Below are 22,723 nucleotides of genomic sequence, written 5' to 3' on the forward strand. Positions count from 1 at the left end.
ACCTCGCGCGAAGCTTGGTCCGCATCTCGGTCCAATTACGCGCTCTCCACACTGGCCCGGACTTAGCAACGTCTCGATCCCACCACGAAAGAGCATTGTCCGTCAGCTGGGCTGCTGCTAGGGCAACCTTCTTGGCCTCACTATATTGATAATAGTCGAAGATGTACTCCATGCGCTTCTCCCACACGATGTAGGCATCCGGATCAACCTTGCCGGCAAACGTTGGGGGATGAAGCTTAAGCGCCTTGCCTCCCAACCAAGGCTCTTCCTCCTCTCGGTCTCGACCTCCCCTATGGTCGCGGCCTCCTCCTACTTGGGCCCGGGGTCCTCGCGCGTTCCTCCTACCTCCCCGGTTCGGCCTCTCCTCGTCCTGACTGCGCGTATCATCGGTACTGTCTGCGTCCGAGTCAGTGTCATGCGGGTCCGGCGGATGCCTTCCTGGTGGTCGAGGTCCGTTGGGCCTGCCTCCCTGCCGTATCTGAGCAAGCTCGGCGGTGATAGTCCTAAGGCTCGCCCTTAGTTCTTCATTGTCAGCTAAGAGCTGAGCGTTTATGGCCGCTTGGTCTTGACCTACATCTCCCATAGTTCTCTGCAAAGAAACTCAAAGAAAGATTAAAAGGCAAGGGGTGGGTTAAAGAGTTGCTTGGGTCGGATACTTTGAGTATCGACCAAGGCTAAGAGCAAATGCAAAAATTTATGGTAAAAAATCGAATCAAGTTAAAAAAAAAAAAAGGAAAGAGGGAATATTTTTTTTTTTTTTTGGATTTTCGAAAACTTGGAAAGAAAGTAAAACTTCTTTTAATTTTTTTTTCAAAAATGCAAAAATCGAAAACTTGGGGAACAATCCGAAAATTTAAAAAAAATAAGGAAAGTAAATATATATATTTTTTTTTTTTTGGATTTGTGACGGCTAGGGTTCAGAAAGAACTGAGTTTCGCAGGAAACTTCAGCTCTGATACCAAAATGTTGTAGGCACGGGTCGGAGGGTCGAACGGACGGACGGACGGACTGACTGATGGCCGTTCCGCGGTTCAGTCTTGCCTCGGATGGATGGTACTGGCCGGCTTATCTCTTGCTTGTGTTCGAACCTGAAACAGATAGGAATCCTTTAGTGAGTTTTCAACAGGAACAAGAACAGAAACTAGATATGATTCTTTTGGTTTTTATGGAATTGGTTGAATGAAATCTAAAAACAAAAGATAGAGAAAGGAGAAGATTGGCGGATGGGATCTGCTGCTGGACGTATGTCTCTCTCAGCAAGATGCCTAGGTCGGACAGGAAGATAGGTATGGATCCGGCTCTTGCTGGACGTATGTCTCTCTCAAGATTCGGACAAGGAATGGAATGGATCGAAGGACGCCACAAAGAACAATGGATCGGCTCTTTGATATGTCACACGGCTGCTCTCAATGTTTCACACAACTGAAAGACTTAGGGTTTCCTTGCTAAAGCAAAAACGATTTTTCATAAAAAGACTTAGCCGAAAAGTTGGCAGCTACAAGGGTTTAAATAGATGTTCCTTACTGGACTTAAAGATTAAAAAGGCCTAGACAAATGGCCAAAGTCTTAACCGAAATAAAAATAAAGAAAACAATAGACCGGTCGCGGTTTGAGATGTCCGGATCAGAACTCATAGTATGCTTGCTTGTTGCCTCATTAAAACCTTTCGGGAAAACCCAGTGGGACAAAACCTCGATAAGGAAAAAGAGTACAACACATACTACTCCTTCTGATGGTCGGCTATATCTCTGAACCGGAAGCAAGTTGGTTGGATGGATTGAGTATGAAGGTGGAAATGGTCAGGCCGGCTTCATTCTGGCCGATGGAGGAGAACTGGCTCGAATGGACAGGGTCTGGAACCTCTAGTGGTTCACCGGTGTCTTCCAGCTTCAAGTCAGACAACTCCTGGATCAATAGTTGCTTGAACCCGGTTTGTTCCTGTGCAAGCAACTCCTGGACAGCTTTGGCAAATCCAGCTCTTATAACTCTTGAACCGGACCTTGTGGTAGGGCCTTTGCGGATAATGGGAACCTCAGTCGTGGGTACTACAACACCAACAGACGTCACTGAACAGACAGCCCACGTGGGCCAAAATCACCCAAACAGTCCACAGGAAGGGCCAGCGTGCTGAGTCCAAGGACCAACGTCCTGTGTGTACTGATGGACAGCCACGGACGTCCTGTGTGTGCTGACGGACAGACACGGACAGCCACAGATGTCCTGTGTGTGCTGACGGACAGCCACAGACGTCCTGTGTGTGCTGACGGACAGACACGGACAGCCACAGACGTCCTGTGTGTGCTGGCGTTCACCCACGGACGTCCTGTGTGTACTGAACAGACAGCCCGCGTGGGCCAAAATCACCCGAACAGTCCATGGGAAGGGTCAGCGTGCTGAGTCCAAGGACCAACGTGCTGATATGTGTACTGATAGACAGCCACAGACGTCCTGTGTGTGCTGACGGACACACACGGACACACATGGACAGCCACGGACGTCCGCAGTGTGGTGAGGGACACACACGGACGTCCTGTGTGTGCTGACAGACACCCATGGATGTCCTGTGTGTACTGAACAGACAGCCCACGTGGGCCAAAATCACCCGAACAGTCCATGGGAAGGGCCAGCGTGCTGAGTCCAAGGATCAGCGTTCTGATATGTGTACTGATGGACAGCCACAGATGTCCTGTGTGTGTGCTGACGGACACACACGGACACACACAGACAGCCACAGACGTCCTGCATGTACTGACGGACAGGCACGGACAGCCACGGACGTCCTGTGTGTGCTGTTGGACACCAACAGACGTCCTGTGTGTACTGAACAGACAGCCCACGTGGGCCAAAATCACCCAAACAGTCCACAGGAAGGGCCAGCGTGCTGAGTCCAAGAACCAACGTCCTGTGTGTACTGATGGACAGCCACGGACGTCCTGTGTGTGCTGACGGACAGACACGGACAGCCACGGACATCCTATGTGTGCTGACGGACACCCACGGATGTTTGTGTGTGCTGACGGACACACACGGACACACACAGAGACACAAGGACACACACAGACAGCCACGAACGTCCTGTGTGTGATGACAGACAGCCACGGACGTCCTGTGTGTGCTGGTGGACACCCACAGACGTCATGTGTGTACTGAACAGACAGCCCAAGTGGGCCAAAATCACCCAAACAGTCCACGGGAAGGGCCAGCATGCTGAGTCCAAGGACCAACGTGCTGATATGTGTACTGATGGACAGCCACGGACGGCCTGTGTGTGTTGACGGACACACACGGACACACACGGACAGCCACATACGTCCTGTGTGTGCTGACGGACAGACACGAACGTCCTGTGTGTGCTGACGGACACACACAAACGTCTTGTGTGTGCTGACGGACACTCACAGACGTCCTGTGTGTACTGAACAGACAGCCCACGTGGCCCAAAATCACCCGAACAGTCCACAGGATGGGCCAGCGTGCTGAGTCCAAAGACCATCGTGCTGATATGTGTACTGATGGACAGCCACAGACGTCCTCTGTGTGCTGGCGGACACCCACGGACGTCCTGTGTGTACTGAACAGAGAGCCCACATGGGCCAGAATCACTCGAACAGTCCATGGGAAGGGCCAGTGTGCTGAGTTCAAGGATCAAGGTGCTGATATGTGTACTGATGGACAGCCACGAACGTCTTGTGTGTGCTGACGGACACAGTCAGACACAGACGGACACACTCGGACAGCCACAGATGTCCTTTGTGTGCTGGCGGACACCCACGGATGTCCTGTGTGTACGGAACAGACAGCCCACGTGGGCCAAAATCACCCGAACAGTCCCCGAGAAGGGTCAGCGTGCTGAGTCCAAGGACCAACGTGCTGATATGTGTACAGATGGACAGCCAAGGACGTCCTGTGTGTGCTGACGGCCACACACGGACAGCCACAGACGTCCTGTGTGTGCTGACGGACATACACAAACGTCCTGTGTGTGCTGACGGACACACACGAACGTCCTGTGTGTGCTGACGGACACCCACGGATGTCCTGTGTGTACTGAACAGACAGCCCACGTGGGCCAAAATCACCCGAACAGTCCACGGGAAGGGCCAGCGTGCTGAGTCCAAGGACCAGCGTGCTGATATGTGCACTGATGGACAGCCTTGGACGTCCTGTGTGTGGTGACGGACACACACAAACAGCCACAGACGTTCTGTGTGTGCTGACGGACAGCCACGGACGTCCTGTGTGTGCTGGCTGACACCCACGGACGTCCTGTGTGTACTGAACAGACAGCCCACGTTGGCCAAAATAACCCAAACAGTCCACGGGAAGGGCCTGCGTGCTGAGTCAAAGGACCAGCGTGCTGATATGTGTACTGATGGACAGCCACGGACGGTCTTTGTGTGCTGACGGACACACACAAACACACACGGACACACACGGACAGCCACAGACGTCCTGTGTGTGCTGACGGACAGACACGGACAGCCACAGACGTCCTGTGTGTGCTGGCGTACACCCACGGACGTCCTGTGTGTACTGAACAGACAGCCCGCATGGGCCAAAATCACCCGAACAGTCCATGGGAAGGGTCAGCGTGCTGAGTCCAAGGACCAACGTGCTGATATGTGTACTGATACACAGCCACAGACGTCCTGTGTGTGCTGACGGACACACACGGACACACATGAACAGCCACGGACACACACAGACAGCCACGAACGTCCTGTGTCTGATGACGGACAGCCACGGACGTCCTGTGTGTGCTGGTGGACACCCACAGACGTCATGTGTGTACTGAACAGACAGCCCAAGTGGGCCAAAATCACCCAAACAGTCCACGGGAAGGGCCAGCATGCTGAGTCCAAGGACCAACGTGTTGATATGTGTACTGATGGACAGCCACGGACGGCCTGTGTGTGTTGATGGACACACACGGACACACACGGACAGCCACATACGTCTTGTGTGTGCTGACGGACAGACACGAACGTCCTGTGTGTGCTGACGGACACACCCAAACGTCTTGTGTGTGCTGACGGACACTTACAGACGTCCTGTGTGTACTGAACAGACAACCCACGTGGCCCAAAATCACCCGAACAGTCCACAGGAAGGGCCAGCGTGCTGAGTCCAAGGACCATCGTGCTGATATGTGTACTGATGGACAGCCACAGACGTCCTGTGTGTGCTGGCGGACGCCCACGGACGTCCTGTGTGTACTGAACAGAGAGCCCACATGGGCCAGAATCACTCGAACAGTCCATGGGAAGGGCCAGTGTGCTGATATGTGTACTGATGGACAGCCACGAACGTCTTGTGTGTGCTGACGGACACAGTCAGACACAGACGGACACACTCGGACAGCCACAGATGTCCTTTGTGTGCTGGCGGACACCCACGGATGTCCTGTGTGTACGGAACAGACAGCCCACTTGGGCCAAAATCACCCGAACAGTCCCCGAGAAGGGTCAGCGTGCTGAGTCCAAGGACCAACGTGCTGATATGTGTACAGATGGACAGCCAAGGACGTCCTGTGTGTGCTGACGACCACACACGGACAGCCACAGACGTCCTGTGTGTGCTGACGGACATACATAAACGTCCTGTGTGTGCTGACGGACACACACGGACGTCCTGTGTGTGCTGACGGACACCCACGGACGTCCTGTGTGTACTGAACAGACAGCCCACGTGGGCCAAAATCACCCGAACAGTCCACGGGAAGGGCAAGCGTGCTGAGTCCAAGGACCAGCGTGCTGAGTCCAAGGACCAGCGTGCTGATATGTGCACTGATGGACAGCCTTGGACGTCCTGTGTGTGGTGACGGACACACACGGACAGCCACAGACGTTCTGTGTGTGCTGACTGACAGCCACAGACGTCCTGTGTGTGCTGGCAGACACCCACGGACGTCCTGTGTGTACTGAACAGACAGCCCACGTTGGCCAAAGTAACCCAAACAGTCCACGGGAAGGGCCTGCGTGCTGAGTCAAAGGACCAGCGTGCTGATATGTGTACTGATGGACAGCCACGGACGGCCTTTGTGTGCTGACGGACACACACAAACACACACGGACACACACGGACAGCCACAGACGTCCTGTGTGTGCTGACGGACAGACACGGATAGCCACAGACGTCCTGTGTGCTGGCGTTCACCCACGGACGTCCTGTGTGTACTGAACAGACAGCCCGCATGGGCCAAAATCACCCGAACAGTCCATGGGAAGGGTCAGCGTGCTGAGTCCAAGGACCAACGTGCTGATATGTGTACTGATAGACAGCCACGGATGTCCTGTGTGTGCTGACGGACACACACGGACACACATGAACAGCCACGGACGTCCGCAGTGTGGTGGCGGACACACACGGACGTCCTGTGTGTGCAGACAGACACCCACGGATGTCCTGTGTGTACTGAACAGACAGCCCACGTGGGCCAAAATCACCCGAACAGTCCATGGGAAGGGCCAGCGTGCTGAGTCCAAGGATCAGCGTGCTGATATGTGTACTGATGGATAGCCACAGATGTCCTGTGTGTCTGCTGACGGACACACACAGACACACACAGACAGCCACAGACGTCCTGCATGTACTGACGGACAGGCACGGACAGCCATGAACGTCCTGTGTGTGCTGGTGGACACCAACAGAAGTCCTGTGTGTACTGAACAGACAGCCCACGTGGGCCAAAATCACCCAAACAGTCCACAGGAAGGGCCAGCGTGCTGAGTCCAAGGACCAACGTGCTGATATGTGTACTGATGGACAGCCACAGACGTCCTGTGTGTGCTGGCGGAGACCCACGGACGTCCTGTGTGTACTGAACAGACAGCCCACATGGGCCAGAATCACTCGAACAGTGCACGGGAAGGGCCAGTGTGCTGAGTTCAAGGATCAAGGTGCTGATATGTGTACTGATGGACAGCCACGAACGTCTTGTGTGTGCTGACGGACACAGTCAGACACAGACGGACACACTCGGACAGCCACAGATGTCCTTTGTGTGCTGGCGGACACCCACGGATGTCCTGTGTGTACGGAACAGACAGCCCACTTGGGCCAAAATCACCCGAACAGTCCCCGAGAAGGGTCAGCGTGCTGAGTCCAAGGACCAACGTGCTGATATGTGTACAGATGGACAGCCAAGGACGTCCTGTGTGTGCTGACGACCACACACGGACAGCCACAGACGTCCTGTGTGTGCTGACGGACATACACAAACGTCCTGTGTGTGCTGACGGACACACACGGACGTCCTGTGTGTGCTGACGGACACCCACGGACGTCCTGTGTGTACTGAACAGACAGCCCACTTGGGCCAAAATCACCCGAACAGTCCACGGGAAGGGCCAGCGTGCTGAGTCCAAGGACCAGCGTGCTGAGTCCAAGGACCAGCGTGCTGATATGTGCACTGACGGACAGCCACAGACGTTCTGTGTGTGCTGACTGACAGCCACGGACGTCCTGTGTGTGCTGGCAGACACCCACGGACGTCCTGTGTGTACTGAACAGACAGCCCACGTTGGCCAAAATAACCCAAACAGTCCACGGGAAGGGCCTGCGTGCTGAGTCAAAGGACCAGCGTGCTGATATGTGTACTGATGGACAGCCACGGACGGCCTTTGTGTGCTGACGGACACACACAGACACACACGGACACACACGGACAGCCACAGACGTCCTGTGTGTGCTGACGGACAGACACGGACAGCCACTGACGTCCTGTGTGTGCTGGCGTTCACCCACGGACGTCCTGTGTGTACTGAACAGACAGCCCGCATGGGCCAAAATCACCCGAACAGTCCATGGGAAGGGTCAGCGTGCTGAGTCTAAGGACCAACGTGCTGATATGTGTACTGATAGACAGCCACGGACGTCCTCTGTGTGCTGACGGACACACACGGACACACATGAACAGCCACGGACGTCCGCAGTGTGGTGGCGGACACACACGGACGTCCTGTGTTTGTTGACAGACACCCACGGATGTCCTGTGTGTACTGAACAGACAGCCCACGTGGGCCAAAATCACCCGAACAGTCCATAGGAAGGGCCAGCGTGCTGAGTCCAAGGATCAGCGTGCTGATATGTGTACTGATGGATAGCCACAGATGTCCTGTGTGTCTGCTGACGGACACACACGGACACACACAGACAGCCACAAACGTCCTGCATGTACTGACGGACAGGCACGAACAGCCACGAAAGTCCTGTGTGTGCTGGTGGACACCAACAGAAGTCCTGTGTGTACTGAACAGGCAGCCCACGTGGGCCAAAATCACCCAAACAGTCCACAGGATGGGCCAGCGTGCTGAGTCCAAGGACCAACGTGCTGATATGTGTACTGATGGACAGCCACGGACGTCCTGTGTGTGCTGACGGACAGACACGGACAGCCACAGATGTCCTGTGTGTGCTGACGGACACACATGGACGTCCTGTGTGTGCTGACGGACACCCACGGATGTTTGTGTGTGCTGACGGACACACACGGACACACACAGACAGCCACGAACGTCCTGTGTGTGATGACGGACAGCCACGGACGTCCTGTGTGTGCTGGTGGACACCCACGGACGTCATGTGTGTACTGAACAGACAGCCCAAGTGGGCCAAAATCACCCAAACAGTCCACCGGAAGGGCCAGCATGCTGAGTCCAAGGACCAACGTGCTGATATGTGTACTGATGGACAGCCACGGACGGCCTGTGTGTGTTGACGGACACACACGGACACACACGGACAGCCACATACGTCCTGTGTGTGCTGACGGACAGACACGAACGTCCTGTGTGTGCTGACGGACACACACAAACGTCTTGTGTGTGCTGACGGACACTCACAGACGTCCTGTGTGTACTGAACAGACAGCCCACGTGGGCCAAAATCACCCGAACAGTCCACAGGAAGGGCCAGCGTGCTGAGTCCAAGGACCAACGTGCTGATATGTGTACTGATGGACAGCCACAGACGTCCTGTGTGTGCTGGCGGAGACACACGGACGTCCTGTGTGTACTGAACAGACAGCCCACATGGGCCAGAATCACTCGAACAGTGCACGGGAAGGGCCAGTGTGCTGAGTTCAAGGATCAAGGTGCTGATATGTGTACTGATGGACAGCCACGAACGTCTTGTGTGTGCTGACGGACACAGTCAGACACAGACGGACACACTCGGACAGCCACAGATGTCCTTTGTGTGCTGGCGGACACCCACGGATGTCCTGTGTGTACGGAACAGACAGCCCACGTGGGCCAAAATCACCTGAACAGTCCCCGAGAAGGGTCAGCGTGCTGAGTCCAAGGACCAACGTGCTGATATGTGTACAGATGGACAGCCAAGGACGTCCTGTGTGCGCTGACGGCCACACACGGACAGCCACAGACGTCCTGTGTGTGCTGACGGACATACACAAACGTCCTGTGTGTGCTGACGGACACACACGGACGTCCTGTGTGTGCTGACGGACACCCACGGAAGTCCTGTGTGTACTGAACAGACAGCCCACGTGGGCCAAAATCACCCGAACAGTCCACGGGAAGGGCCAGCGTGCTGAGTCCAAGGACCAGCGTGCTGATATGTGTACTGATGGACAGCCATGGACGTCGTGTGTGCGGTGACAGACACACACGGACAGCCACTGACGTCCTGTGTGTGCTGACGGACAGTCACGGACGTCATGTGTGTGCTGGCAGACACACACGGACATCCTGTGTGTACTGAACAGACAGCCCACGTTGGCCAAAATCACCCAAACTGTCCACGGGAAGGGCCTGCCAGTAGTCATATGATTGTCTCAAATATTAAGCCATGCATGTGTAAGTATGAACGAATTCAGACTGTGAAACTGCGCATGGCTCATTAAATCAGTTATAGTTTGTTTGGTGGTAACTACTACTCGGATAACCGTAGTAATTCTAGAGCTAATACGTGCAACAAACCCTGACTTTTGGAAGGGATGCATTTATTAGATAAAAGGTCGACGCGAGCTTTGCCCATTGTTCTGATGATTCATGATAACTCGACGGATCGCATGGCCTTAGTGATGATGTTGTTGTTAGTGTTGTAGAGTTAGAGTGTGATGCCATATAGCTTGTGTGTAACCCACCAAGGACTTAGTGTTTCCTCAACCGCGTACCCAGTAGGTTTAAGGAAACCCCTTATTCGCTGGATCGAGAACACTCAGAGAGACGGGGTCATGGCCTATGGTTGAGTGGTTGCCCGATGGGGTAGTGACTGGCAGTGACCCGAACGTACTGTGGGCTGTCTTGCGGTGACCCGAACGTACTGTGGGCCGTAACCGTCGTGTGAAAACCAGCAGTGGCCCGAACGTACTGTGGGCCACGTTCGATTGAAAGTTCCTTCTTCTGGCCTTTGTGGCAGGGAGATAGGATATTCCCGAGGATAGAGGAGGAACACTAAGTCATAAAGGGCCCTAGTTATAGTGTAGTTACTGTAGAGGGTTGTTGAACCCTAGATTGAGTTGAGTTTGAGGTTAAGTGGTTAGCTAGTTATTAGCGGTTATAATTTCATATCGTTAGTTATATAGTTATTATTATCTGCTGCGTATTTCTTATATTGGTTATCTATTGAATTGGATTGATTTGTTGTTAGGTGAACCTCTCGCTTTAGATTGTTTGGGGTGGGATAGAGAGGGGTTGTATTTGTTAGTTCGGGATCATAATTCACTGAGTAACATTAGGTTACTCATCCAACTCCGTTGTCCTTTTTGCAGGTAGCTTAGGTAAGGATGATCGGATAACATGGTGTTGGACGTTAGGACCGCCGATGTAGATTTTCATGCCTTTTGTAAACGGTATTGTGGATTTATGTTTAGTTGACTCGTTTTGGCATTAGGCCGGGACCGGTCTCGAATTATATCAATGTATGGATATTTCTCGAATCAATAAAGTAATTGATTTATATGCGCTTCATGAGTGTAAGACCCATTCCTGGTCTCTCGACCCAACTGGATACGAATGCTTACTTATTAATTTCTTTGCTTGTCTGATTCATTCTAAGTCTTTTCTTTACTAAGTCATATTCGAATATGAGGTTCATAAACAAAGGGATAGATTGCACAGCAGAATAATAATGTATAAACTTTGTATTACTTAGAAACACGAGATTCAATACACAACTTCTTAACAGTCTCATAGACAATCACTAGTTCATCCCTAGCATCATCTAACCACACGTTATACAGCCTCTCACTGACCGAGCCTTCACGGCTCCTTGGCTTGACCAGAACCATCCTTAGTTCCTGAAACCACAACCAGATAAGCATTAATCATAACCGAGAATAGAACGGATTGATTCTATAATGCTTGGCTTGGTTCCTAGAACTTAGATAAACCTCAGTCAACATAATCATAAAACGTATGAACCTACCTACCGTATCCTAAGTCATTCAACCAACCACCCCTTGACTTAGAATCAGATAGACAGTCCAGAATAGATAAACAGAACACACGAACAGATCCGGATCGTCCCCAAAGACCAATCCGTCTAACCGGATAGAATCTAGGTGCGACCGGCCAATGGAGTCAGGCTCAATGGCCCAACGGACTCCCTTACCTGATCCGGCCTTAGGCCTGGATCCAATCGGCCGAGTAAGCCTCAAGCCTAATCCGGAAGGCTTAGCAACCGGTCAGACCTTGCGACTCTACCTTGGCTTAGACAAACCGTGCTGATATGATTCAACATGGGGAAACTTAAAGGAATTGACGGAAGGGCACCACCAGGAGTGGAGCCTGCGGCTTAATTTGATTCAACATGGGGAAACTTACCAGGTTCAGACATAGTAAGGATTGACCGAGTGAGAGCTCTTTCCTGATTCTATGGGTGGTGGTGCATGGTCGTTCTTAGTTGGTGGAGCAATTTCTCTGGTTAACTCCATTAAAGAACGAGACATCAGCCTGCTAACTAGCTACGTGGAGGCATCCCTTCACGACCGGCCTCTTAGAGGGACTATGGCCGTTTAGGCCAAGGAAGTTTGAGGCAATAACAGGTCTGTGATGCCCTTTGATGTTCTGGGCCGCACGCGCGCTACACTGATGTATTCAACGAGTTCACACCTTGGCCAACAGGCCCGGGTAATCTTTCAAATTTCATCGTGATGGGGATAGATCATTGCAATTTTTGGTCATCAACGAGGAATTCCTAGTAAGCGCGAGTCATCAGCTCGCGTTGACTATGTCCCTGCCCGTTGTACACACCGCCCATCGCTCCTACCGATTGAATGATCCGGTGAAGTGTTCGGATCATGGCGAAGTGGGTGGTTCGCCGCCTGCGACGTCGCGAGAAGTCCACTAAACCTTATCATTTAGAGGAAGGAGATGTCGTAACAAGGTTTCCATAGGTGAACCTGCAGAAGGATCATTGTCGTACCCTGGAAATAGAACGACCTGAGAACGATGAATCATCACTCTCGGTAGGCCGGTTTCTTATTGTGCCTACCGATTCCGTGGTTATGCGTTCATCCATGCCCAAGACTTCAGTTTTGGTTGGATCGTACGCATAGCTTCCGGATATCACCAAACCCCAGCACGAAAAGTGTCAAGGAAAATGCAACTAAACAGCCTGCTTTCGCCAACCTGGAGACGGTGTTTGTTCGGAAGCAGTGCTGCAATGTAAAGTCTAAAACAACTCTCGGCAATGGATATCTCGGCTCTCGCATCGATGAAGAACGTAGCAAAATGCGATACTTGGTGTGAATTGTAGAATCCCGTGAACCATTGAGTCTTTAAACGCAAGTTGCGCCCCAAGCCTTCTGGCCGAGGGCACGTCTGCCTGAGTATCACAAATCATCGTACCCCCATCCTCTTGAGGATATGGGACGGAAGCTGATCTCCCGTGTGTTACCGCATGCGGTTGGCCAAAATCTGAGCTAACGAAGCCAGGAGCATCTTGACATGCGCTGGTGAATTCAATTCTCATCATATAGTCAGACGTTCCGGTCCAAAAGGTATTGATGACCCGAAGTCCTCAACGCGACCCCAGGTAAGGCGGGATCACCCGCTGAGTTTAAGCGGAGGAAAAGAAACAAACAAGGATTCCCTTAGTAACGGCGAGCGAACCGGGAAAAGCCCAGCTTAAAAATCGGACGTCTTTGGCGTTCGAATTGTAGTCTGGAGAAGCGTCCTCAGCGATGGACCAGGCCCAAGTTCCCTGGAAAGGGGCACCAGAGAGGGTGAGAGCCTTGTCGTGCCTGGACCCTGTCGCACCACTAGGCGCTGTCTACGAGTCGGGTTGTTTGGGAATGCAGCCCCAATCAGGCGGTAAATTCCGTCCAAGGCGCTTTTTCCATCCTATCTACGATCCGAACCGGCCTTGTTTCCAAAGTTAGGTTCGTACCTAGATCAGATGGTATTTCTGGTATTAAGACGTCCGATCCGTCAAGCACTTCCGGAGTTGGGAGACATGGAATACGTCATGGAAGGCTTCCATCTCGGATGGTAAGTCCAACTTATATGCCACACTACCCACTCGTTCTATGACTCTGAACGGACCTTGGTATCTTGGATCTAATTTCCTTCTACAAGAAATCCGCACTCTACCTTTAATGGTAATCATTTTGAGATAGACCATATCACCCACTGCAAACTCCAGTTCTTTCCTTCATTTGTCAGCGTAATGTTATTGTCTGTCCTGTGCGGCCCTCATCTTGTCCCGCACGGACTTGATCTTCTCCGTGGTTTCCTCCACGATTTCGGGGCCTATCATGCTGCGCTCCCCCACTTGGGTGCAGCATAACGGTGTCCTGCATGGTCGTCCATACTGAGCTTCGTATGGCGACATGCCTATACTGGAGTGGAAGCTGTTATTGTAGGCGAACTCCACTAACGGAAAATGCCGTTCCCAGGAATCACCCCAATCGAGAACACATGCTCGAAGCATATCCTCCTGCGTCCGTAGTTATTTTCGACTGCCCATCCGTTTGGGGATGATAAGCCGTACTCATGTTCACTCTTGTTCCTAAAGCTTTCTGAAAAGCTTGCCAGAAGTGAGAAGTGAACCTCGAATCTCTATCCGAAACTATACTTGAGGGTACTCCATGTAGCCTCACAATCTCGTCTATGTACTTACTCACATTCCGGTCGACTCCATCAGTCTTTTTGATGGCCAGGAAGTGGGCAGACTTGGTCAGTCGATCAACTATTACCCAGACAGCATCATTCCTATTCATAGTCGTGGGAAATCCTGTCACAAAATCCATCTTGATGTGATCCCACTTCCATTCCGGAATAGGTAGGCTCTAAAGCAGTCCACTCGGAACTTGTTGTTCGGCCTTGACGAGTTGACACGTAGGACACTTGCCACCCATTCGACCACATCAACATTCATGCGTATCCAATGATAGTATTGTCTGAGATTATGATACATCTTTGTCACTCCAGGATGGATCGAGAATCTAGACTTGTGAGCTTCCCTAAAGATCTCGTCCTTTAAACTCCTATCATTGGGTATGCTGATCCGACCATGAACTAAGATCATACCGTCCTTGGCGATTTGATACTCAGTCAGGTCGTTCCGAGCAACCGTCTTCAGGTTCTCGTCCTGATCTTGGGCCGCTCGGATCTGGGTAAGCAGGTCGGCTCTATTCGCCGCCTCTAAACCCCGTGGTCTGTCCGTTCTGTTCAAAGCATTTAAACGAACAAAGCGTTCCACCTCATCCGGCTCGTCCGTTCCGCTTCCGACCACGACGTCTTCTCGCTTTCGGCTCAAGGCGTCGGCCACAAGGTTAGCCTTGCCTGGATAGTAAGTGATGTCTAGGTTGTAGTCGGCCACGAACTCCATCCACCTCCTCTGCCTTAAGTTTAACTCAGGCTGGGTGAATATATACTTCAGACTTTTATGGTCCGTAAGTATCTGGACTTTGGCCCATATAAATATGATCGCCAAAACTTTAAGGCGAATACTACCGCAGCCATTTCAAGATCATGGGTGGGGTAGTTTCCCTCATGTTTCTTCAGCTGCCTTGACGCCTAGGCAATGACCTTCCCATGTTGAGTCAACACGCAACCGAGTCCAGTGATGGACACATCCGTGTAGACTTCATAAGGTTGGTGTGCCTTCGAAAGAACCAGGACGGGCGCGCTAGTCAGCATATCCTACACTCATCAGACCATGTGAACTTAACGTCTTTCCCAGTCAACCGTGTCATAGGTTGAGCCAAGCTTGCAAATCCCTGCACAAACTTTCTATAGTAACCTGTCAGCCCTAGGAAGCTTCTAACTTCTGTGGCACTGCGTGGTCGGGGCCAATCCTTGATTGCCCTGATCTTCTATGGATCCACTGTGACGCCCTGGTCAGAAACAATATGACCGAGGAACCCAATACTCTTTTGCCAAACACTGCACTTGCTGAGTTTAGCAAAAAATTTGTGCTCTCGTAATCGTTCCAGCACGGCTCTCAAATGTTTCCGATGAGATTCCTCGTCCTTGGAGTAGATCAGGATATCATCAATGAAGATGATCACTGATTCATCCAAGAAGTCCTGGAACACGCTGTTCATCATTTTCATGAATGCAGCAGGTGCATTAGTCAGACCGAACGGCATCACTACGAACTCGTAATGGTCGTACCTGGTCCTGAATGCTGTCTTCCTAATGTCGTTTGGCTCTATAGGAATCTGATGATATCCCAAGGCCAAATCGATTTTAGAAAACCACTTAGCTCCTTTCAGCTGATCCAACAGCTCGTCTATCCTGGGTAACGGGTATTTGTTCTTCCCAGTTACCCTGTTCAACCCTCGATAGTCGATGCACAGACGCATGCTACCATCCTTCTTTTTCACAAAGAGGACTGGTGCACCCCAAGGGGAGCTACTTGTCCGTATGAACCCCTTGTCAAGCAATTCTTCCAATTGCTTCTTTAGCTCGGCCATCTCGGTCGGAGCCATTCGATACGGACTCTTGGACAGCGGATGTAATAACCCTCATGAGAAGATATAATTTTGGTCGAGAAAACTCTTTAAGATCAGTTTGAAGATTGATCGATCAGAATTTAAATAAAAATCGACCCGATAAATTAATGTCTCGACGGGACTGTCTTGTGGTCGAAAGACCTTCCTTGATAGTTTGGTCGAGTCTTATATATATTTTGGTCGAATTTTTATTAAGCTGAACGAGATTTTCCAAGAGCCAAAGGACAAGGAATATTTGGTCGAAATATTATTCAGAATTATCAACCAGCTTCCTTAATAATCTTGACCCGTCTAATGCCATAACCTCCTAAGCCAGCATGCTTGTTTACTTATCAAGTCACATGTCATGCACCTTCCTGCTTGCTTGCTTATGTAGTAATGGGCACATGCAAGTCACAAGCTGCTTGCTGTGCTTGCTCATTATTTCAGTCACATGATTGTCACCAGCTGCTTGCAGCTTTCTTCTTGGGAGGGAAAGGACAGCAGCTTGTTGTTTGGAAGTGCTGAAGTTGCTCTCCACATGTCCTTTCTCAGCCTTGCTTCGTGCTGAGTGAAACAATCACCTGAAGCAAATTCTTATGTTATAAAACACCACCTTCTCTCTTCTGGTCGTCCATAACCACAAGAAAATCAGAGAGAAACTTTCAGAAAAATCAGAGAGAGAGAAGAGAGAAAATATGAAAGAAAACCATAAGAAAAATTCAGAGAAAATTCTGAAGAGAGATCTGAGAATGGACGACCCTTCCTAACCCTCCTGTGCCTTGAATCAGTGACTGGGGTGTGTGGAAAAATTAATAGATTGTCTAGAAGATTCATGAGATCACTTCACAGCTTAGTAATCAAGTATTAAACCAGTAAGATTTTAAGTCAGTTTGATCAGATCAGTTTTAAGGAAGCTTCATGTCTGATTAAGGCCTAAGCCATGTTCTGTTTCTTATCTTAAACCTACTGTGGAACCTTTATGCTGCTCAGGTCAGTGTGAGTGAAGATTGAAGGAGAGGATAAGTTGTGTTCACTGATCAGTTTAGTATAGCCGGTAAGCCTTAGCTTCTTGCTCTTAGATAAGTTCTGAAAAGAACCGGTTATTGGTTGATGAATAACCTATCTGGATCAGTTTGATTAAGGCCTATGTGGATTGTTATTAGTCCAGTTCATGGTCAGCTAGCACCTAAATCATTTAGCTGAAACGATTTGTCTCTGAACCAGACTGAACTGATAGATGGATCAGATTATTGTTCTGAAACTTCTTAGCTATTGTTATAGTATGAACCAAACTTAGTCTGAACTAAACATGTTCTGAACTTCCCTTGGTAGCTGTCCTGAATCATGAACTGCATGGTTGAATCAGTTTTATACAACCGGTCGATTGGAGTGTTTTGTCTTGCTCGGATCAGATGTAATGGAGAGTGGTTGGATCAGCCAGACATGTCCTGTTGATCTTTCCGAATCTGAAGTGTACCAGTAGTGGAATGTGATTAGCTTGAGCTCGGGTCTAGTCTACCATAGCCAATCTCAAGGACTAAAAGGTGAGTCTAGATAGACGTTTGATCAATACTGAATGTAGATGATTGATAGGCTTTGTCTCTTGATAAAATATTGAATTGGTGAGGTGTTTACTTAATGTAAACACTTATTAAATATTTATGAATGATCATAGAGGTTTATTCCAAACCTTAGTACTTGTTCTCAAGTACTAATGCATTTGTATAGTATTAAATATATACGTATAAATCATGTGAAGTCTTATTGTATACTCACGCTCCCGAGAGTTCCCGCATTACCGTGAATTGTTCCTGCAGTACGGAACAAGATCACGAAGACACGATGATGGGGTCGCACCCTGGAGACCGTGTAACTGCATGCAGCGTTAGATGTTCGATCTTGGAATATCTAATGGAGATGATGGTTATATTTATTTCCCTGCTAGGCTCGGTTAGCCTTGGTAGTTTTCCGGGTTTAGTATATATATATATTATAAGTATGAGTGAATGGCGGGTGTGTGGAGATGATGTTTAAGATAACATTCACATCGATGGAATGATAGAACTTATATATGTATTTTTATTAGTTATGGAATATATTTCCACTCCATACAAATGAAGTTGATTGCTTGAGATATTTTTAATATATGTTGGGGTGCGGGACTAGGCTCACTGAGTAAACTGGTTACTCATGAGTCCTTTGTGATGCAGGTAACCAGTAGACGGGAGCCCTTACTCTAGGACGAGAAGGAACATTGACCCTGTCATTTCCGGTCATCTACGATCGGGGGTATCACAGCGGAGCTGTCCCTGGTTCCAGTTCAATCAGAAAGGGATCGGACCTATCAGGGGGGACACCCTGTAGCGCCTGAAACACATCCTGGAACTCGGACACCAACGAATCCTCGCGTGGGTCTAACAGAAAACCAGAACTGTCAGGCTCTGTAGTTGTAACTGTAGCCAAGAATGACTGACAACCATGTTCCAGCATCCGAATCGCTCGAACTACTGAAACCACTACTTTCTCTTGAGCCTGACACAAACCTTGGTACTCTACCGGGTGAAGTCCATTCTCCAATTGCACACGACCCTTATGGAAATCTAGAGTGGCTCGGTACTTTCCCAACCAATCCATACCTAAGATCACTTCATGATTCTTTAGGTGGACACAGACCAGATTCACAGGGAAGACCATTCCCTGGATCTGTACTGGGATATTCGACATGAGACCTAGTGAGTTCATGGCTTGCCCACCGGCCGCCCTCACTATCCCAAAATTATCACCAGCATCCAGACAGAACAGACCCTTTCAGACCAGTCCCGGACTCACAAAACTATGTTTAGCCCATGTGTCGAAAAGCACGTGGGTTTTTACCCCACCGACCATGAGGGTTTCTATCAGAGACCCCCATCAGAATCCCCTAGACCATTCTAGGTTCCAGACCAAGCATTACTACTTGAATGTAAAAAAAAAGATAAATTTAGAAATTACCAGAGATCGAATCAAAAGATCCGGAAGCTCTGTCGTCTCGTGACAGTTCATTCACCCTCGGTGTTGTGGTTGGTTTGCCTTAGGACGCCTTGCCTGAGTCTCCATGGCCCTTCCCCTGACTTCCTTGCAGCTTAGGACACTCCGATTGGAAATGTCATTGGTGGCCACTATGGAAACAAGTCATCGTGCTGCTTCTACCAGACGGGTCGGTCGAGGACAGTTTTGAACCCCATGGTCCATGCTGCCACAACGAACACAAGCCCCCTTGGCCTTCCAGCACTCACCGGGATGGTTCTGTTCACATTTGGAACACGCAGGTCGGCCACCAGAGGTCCTACCTCCGTCCACCTGGTCCCATTTTCTCTTTTTATCATTAGTCTTGCCCAATGGGCCAGGCAGTGGCTTAGCCTTAAGCACAGCTTCTTCGGCCAAGTTAGACTCCAACAAAGCCACCCGTTCCACCTGTTCTCCGACGGTGTTGAAAGTGCGGATGAGCAGTGGGTCTTCAGTTCCGGCCTTAGGCCTCGGATGAACCTACGGACCTGGACTGACTCATCCTCCAGCAATCTTCCAAAGAACCATCTGAGTCGGTTGAACTCATCTTCGTACTCCCCCACAGTACTGCGGCCTTGGACCAAATCAAGAAACTTAGCTTCCAAACGATCCCAAGCCTCAGCAGGAAAGTATTTGTGGTTGAATTCAACTTCATAATCCGCAAAACTTGTGAGACTTCCATTGGTGCGCTTGTCCACTGCAAGCCACCAATTATGCGCGTCCTCTTCCAGGAAGTGAACCGCAATGTCTCGCCTGTAATCCTCTAGATAGCGAGTTGATTGGAAATTTTGGACCAGCCTACTCCTCCACTCATCTGCCACAACAAGGTCGGTGCTACCTGAGAATTCCTTTGTACCCAATCTGGATAGATGTTGAAGCAAACTCAGATAGTCAACCTTCTTTACCGACCTTTCCGGTGGATCGATCTCGATCACCTCAACTGCGTCCACAGCTGGACCCGTAGCAATAGGTATAGCCGTAGCTACAGGTGTAGCTTGACCAACTGATGAATTCACTAGTGGAGTGAACAGCTGAGTCATATCCGCAACCTTGTTACCCATTACTTTCATGGCCTCTAACAAGTCCTCTCGGGACAGTGCTGCGGGCACGTTGGCTGTTCCCTCGGCCATTTGCTCACGCTGGTCACCATCACGGTTAGTGTTCGAGGATTCTACTTCCTCGTCACTTTCCTGATGTTGCTGATCTTCTTGTTGCATTCCCGTAAGATTGGCCTGGTCAGTCGGTAACACATACCCGGTGTTAGTCACAGCCGGCTCGGTTGGTAACCCGGACAGATTAGCTCCGTCCACGGCCGCTTGACTGGACTGACCGGCCGTTTTCTTATTCCTTCGGGTCTTTCCCGATTTGGTTTTCCCAGCCTAAGGATTCTGACATTGTTAGTACAACATATACATAACATAACCGAGACAATTAATCCCTAGACCAAACTATCAAACCTCACCGTGTGACTGAATCAGCTGGCTGCGTGTGTGTGGACTACATAACCCAGCAATCCTAGAATCAACACCCGAATCCGTCCTCTCGACAAAACTGGACCCGTTTGCTATATAATCAATCCTTTGCTTGTTTGATTCATTTTAAGTCTTTCATTTACTAAGTCATGTTCGAATCTGAGGTTCTAAAACAATTGAACAGATAGCACAGCGGAATGTAAATGTGTATTTAATGTATTACTTAGAAATATGAGATCCGATACACAACTTCTTAATTGTTTCATAGACAATCACTAGTTCATCCCTAGCATCAACTAACCACACGTTACACAGCCTCTCACTGACCGAGCCTTCACGGCTCCTTGGCTTGACTAGAACCATCCTTAGTTCCTGAAACCACAACCAGATAAGCATTAATCATAACCGAGAATATAACTAGTCGAATCTACAATGCTTGGCTTGGTTCCTAGAACATAGATAAGCCTCAGACAATATACTTATAAAAAGATATGAACCTGCCTACCGAATCCTAAGTCATTCAACCAACCACCCCTTGACTTAAAATCAGATAGACAGTCCAGAATAGATAAACAGAACACACGAACAGTCCGGATCATCCCGAAGACAAATCCGTCCATCTGGATAGAATCAATGTGCGGCCGGCCTAGATGAAGTCCGGCTCAATAGCCCAACGGACTTCCTTACCTGATCCGGCCTTGGGCCTGGATCCAACGGCCGAGTAAGCCTCACGCCCTATCCGGTTAGGCTAAACGGCCGATCGGACCTTGCGACTCTTACCCTGGCTTAGACGAACCGTGTACTTGTTCCAACGGACAAGACATGGTCTGATCCCTTATGGAACGGACACGACCTGTCTCAACGGGCACCGTTTGGAACATGCACCGCTTCGGTCCTTGGTACCTCTTGGTCCTCGTACCTCTTGATGTTCGTAACCCTTGGTTACTTACATCCTTTGGCAACTCACAACCTTTGGAACTCGTGACCTTTGGTAACTCACAACCCTTCGTAACTCGTGACCTTTGGCGACTCGTGCCTCTTGGAACATGACCAACCGTTTAGCCCAACCGCCCAGTCTATTGTGAGATTCGAACCGACAGTCTAACCGACCAGCGTCTAGGTTAGCGGTTTGGTTATGACCGGCCAAGTCTAGCGACGTGTCCCTTGGACTGAACCAACACAACGCTTCGTGTATAATCAGAAAGAAGAGAAAGGACCGGATAGAAACAAGAAGAGGAGGAGCGGTTAGGTCTAATAAACCGACCAGAGCCGCGGTGCGATCACAAGGACCGTCCGTTCGGTCTGATGCGGCAATAGCCCACCACGTACCTTCTGAACTGTGTCAGGGTTCTCCCTGTTCTTCTCCTGCTCTCGGTCTCCCATACTTGATCGGAGGTTGCTTCTCAAACAATCAGATCGCCAGAAACCTAACCACCACACAAACGGCCTTGCTTTGGCCGGAAACTCTCTCTGTCTACAATTTCTCTGAGTATTTTTACTCTGGATTCGATGAATGAAATCGATAGAGAGGACCCCATATTTATAGAAACGAGGGGGTAAGTCTTGCCCCACGAACAGGCATGACTGGCCAGCGGATGGGCACAATCGGCCAAGGGTTACACCCTCCCGGCCGCATGCGTCCCTTCGCCAATACCGCATGGGTTTGGGTCGGACAGAGGCCCAAGGCCTTACCCAATCCCTCTGGAGTTAGCCCATGGTAGGACAGAGGCCCAAGGCCGGACCCCAATGGCCCACCACCGGCCCGGACCCAGACCATCGGACCGAAACCCGAACAGTCCGTCCAGCTGAGATGAGCTGACTTCCAGCTGCCTCAGCAGAGGGAGCTAGTAGTTCAGCTAATGGAGCTGACTTAGTAGTGGCCGAGCTGGAGTGAGCTTAACCTAACTCCGTTGAGCTGGTCGAGCTACCTGTTCCATCCGCCCAGCTACCATCTTACTCGTCCTAGTTCACTGTCGACTTGTGTAAGGTTAAGTCTAAGTTTCCTTACAACCTTAACCTTCTTATCTGGCCATGGAATGCTTGTCTTGATGTCCTAAGACTGACTAGTACGTTTCCTCGAACCATGGCTGTCCCAATGATCCTATTCAGGATGTTACAAGACGTCCTGTGTGTACTGAACAGACAGCCCACGTGGGCCAAAATCACCCGAACAGTCCACGGGAAGGGTCAGTGTGCTGAGTCCAAGGACCAACGTTATGATATGTGTACTAATGGACAGCCACAGACGTCCTGTGTGTGCTGATGGTCACACACAAACACACACGGACAGCCACAG

The 22,723-nt window shown here is 50.2% G+C and overlaps 1 non-coding gene across 1 annotated transcript; it reads left to right on the forward strand.

The window, feature by feature from the left end:
• Window positions 1-12,646: 12,646 nt before the first annotated feature.
• On the forward strand, window positions 12,647-12,802 carry LOC125596543. Its single transcript, XR_007331127.1, has one exon. It is a non-coding gene; the product is annotated as a 5.8S ribosomal RNA (ribosomal RNA).
• The last annotated feature ends 9,921 nt before the right edge of the window (window positions 12,803-22,723 follow it).

Source organism: Brassica napus, unplaced genomic scaffold (assembly GCF_020379485.1).
Source record: "Brassica napus cultivar Da-Ae unplaced genomic scaffold, Da-Ae ScsIHWf_122;HRSCAF=219, whole genome shotgun sequence".
Lineage (NCBI taxonomy): Eukaryota > Viridiplantae > Streptophyta > Magnoliopsida > Brassicales > Brassicaceae > Brassica > Brassica napus.